General features: G+C 62.2%; 1 long non-coding RNA gene across 1 annotated transcript; it reads right to left on the minus strand.

Annotated features, from left to right (window-relative positions):
* Nucleotides 1-422: 422 nt before the first annotated feature.
* Nucleotides 423-2,624, minus strand: LOC111733713. Its single transcript, XR_002778129.1, has 3 exons — nt 1,910-2,624; nt 1,553-1,709; nt 423-550 (listed from the first exon to the last, which is right to left on the minus strand). It is a non-coding gene; the product is annotated as an uncharacterized LOC111733713 (long non-coding RNA).
* Between the last annotated feature and the right edge of the window lie 6 nt (nt 2,625-2,630).

The following is a 2,630-nucleotide window of genomic DNA, read 5'->3' on the forward strand; positions in this document are numbered from 1 at the left end:
CTGAACAGTGCGGGAAGGAGGCCACGCAGTCCAAAGTCCATGTCTGCCTTCGACTTCCCCAAACCTAGACTGTGCCCATCCCTCAGTACACACGGAGGTCTGGGCCCCCCCGGATGCCACCCGCGGTGCTCAAGCCCCTGACGTCAAACGGCTACGACCCGCACGGCCTGTACCCAGCCATGGATGGACTCTCCACCTCCAACCTGAGGACAGCGGGGTGTGGAGGGCCGGCCATGGTCACAGGGAAACCCCTACGCAGGTCAAGGCCACACTGTCCAGGGGTCACTGCACTTGACCTTGGCTGAGGTGGTACACTGTAAACGATCTCGCCACTGAGCAAGGAGACAGATGCGGGGCCTTTGCACAATACGCATGTGTGGAGTCACAGCGCACGTCTTAAAATCATATTCTTTACTGACTACAGATCTACAAAGCTGGGAAAAAAGAGAGGACTTTGAACACGTGGCGTTGTCGCGTGATTAAGCACCCGCGGGTTTACGGAGACCAGGCCTGCGTCTCTTCTGACGTGCTTCTACACAAGTCCGTTTCCCTGTTACGTACAACACAGAGCGTAAGTGCCAGAGCCCAGAATGCCACCTGAAACTGTCGTGCGAGCTGCAAGCTGTCACTGTCGGGGTCACAGATGACAGGAAGCGGTGGCCCACGGGGCGTTGGTGAAACGCACGCTCATTTCAGTGCAGGAACATACGAAAGATTCTGAGAGATGCCGAGAACTTACTGCCACGTGTGTTTAAAGCTGGCGTGCTGGGGGGGACGGGCTACGGAATGAAATCTGAGGTCGAGCGGTGGTCACGGGGAGGAGAAGCCCGGCCCAGGGGAAGCGGTGAGCAGGAGCATGATGGCCAGGGAGGGGATCGGCTTATACACCAGGCACACGTCCAACCGGTGTGCCCTATGCCTGAAACAAGAAAAGCCACCCTGCCACGCTGGCACGTGTCCCCGGGGTGACAATGCAGAGGCCTGGCCCCGCGACCCCGGGCAGATGGCGCGCACAGCGACCTCACGCCCGCGTGCACCACGCTGTCTCCCAGCATCTGCTCCACGGGCGAGGAGGACTCGCAAAGCTCGGGGCAGAGTTACTGGAACAGAACAGCATCGTCGAACCACGGCAGACGCCAGCGGCCGGGGCCTGGCTCTGGGCACTCACCCCCGCCCGCCTGGCTCTGGGCACTCACACAGCCGGACCCCGCTTTGCTGCGCTGTCACAGATCTTGTGGGCTTTCTGTAATGGAAGGCAAGACCCTCCCCCAGCACAAAGGGCCCAGCTCGCCCTACGGTGATGCCCGCCTCACAGCAGCAGCACCAGGACCGGTCCCTTCAAATGTGCCACACGGCCACATGTGCCGAGGTCTGTGGGCCGCCCAGGCCAGCAAACCCGGACCTCAGATTAGGCGACACCGGCCCACAGACCCCACTGCAGAGCACGAGGCTACTTACTCCCCGAGTCTTAGAGCCAAATGACCTGCGGTCTCTCCCACAGTCGATGTCACCTAACTTCCCAATCAAGGACGGCCTGGCAACTGTTCCTCACCTGACGGTCACCACCGGTTCCGGAACCTTCTCCGTGAGACACTGTAAATTTGGCGAAAGCAGCTGTGGTCACTCTGAAGGCCTCTGTCCCTTAGGAGACCATAACCTGAAAGGCCACGATCTAAAAGATGGAAAAGGTGCCACACACACAACCTGCGCTGGACAAATCAAAAGAGAGAGAACACGGTCAGTCCCGCAGCCCGTGACTGAGGGGTGCACCGGGCGCCTGGGCTCCCCAGGCTCACGGCAGCCAGTGTCCCTCACGCGTGGACCCTCAGCCCCCTCGCTCCCCCGCTTCCGGGTAATTCGGGGCCACGTGACCAGCCCCGGCGGAAGCCCGAGGCGGGGGCGCCCCTACCTCTCCCGGGAAGAGGCCGTGGAGTCTCCGTTGCTGCGGCGCTAAGCGATGCAGCTGGACAGAGCCGTACCTTGTGCTGTGTGTGTCTAGCGCGTCTCAGGGTGTGAGAAACGACGTGACTCCCGTCAAACGTGAGCTCTTCCAGTGCCCAGTGCCTGGGCCCTGCCGGTCGTTTCAAGTCCCTAAGTACTTACTCGCGGGTGGGGGGCGGTGTCGCTCCGGGGCGGTGTCCTCGGACGCCGCTGCGAGGCCCGACGACCCGGGGCCCACGGCCAGGGAGGAGCAGCCGCTCCGGGCCCACACGCTCTGACCACCGCCTCCTCCTGCGATGGCCTCACTCACAAGGGCCTTTGTCCCACCCCGACTTCCCCCCGACCGCCTAACCCCTGGGTCAGGAGTGTCCCCACGTGTGACGGTCATTAGCCGAGTCGAGGCGCCGACACAGGCCACACACCGTTCCGCCCTGCAGGTTACAGAGCAGCCTGTCCACACGCGTGGCGTAACAGGGCCTCCTCGCCCGGGACAAGCTCGAGGACAGCCCGTCACGCCGGCCTCAAGGGACACGACGGGCTAAAGAACGTACAACAGCGCCTCGCAGTGGACATGCTTATGCGTTTATTGGCGAACACGGAGGCGGCAGAGGAAACAAAGGCTCACGAACACTCTACACGGTTTCACGAGACGCACTGCGGGGGTGACCGAGGACCGACAGCGTCCTAGG

This window comes from Pteropus vampyrus, unplaced genomic scaffold (assembly GCF_000151845.1).
Source record: "Pteropus vampyrus isolate Shadow unplaced genomic scaffold, Pvam_2.0 Scaffold622, whole genome shotgun sequence".
NCBI lineage: Eukaryota > Metazoa > Chordata > Mammalia > Chiroptera > Pteropodidae > Pteropus > Pteropus vampyrus.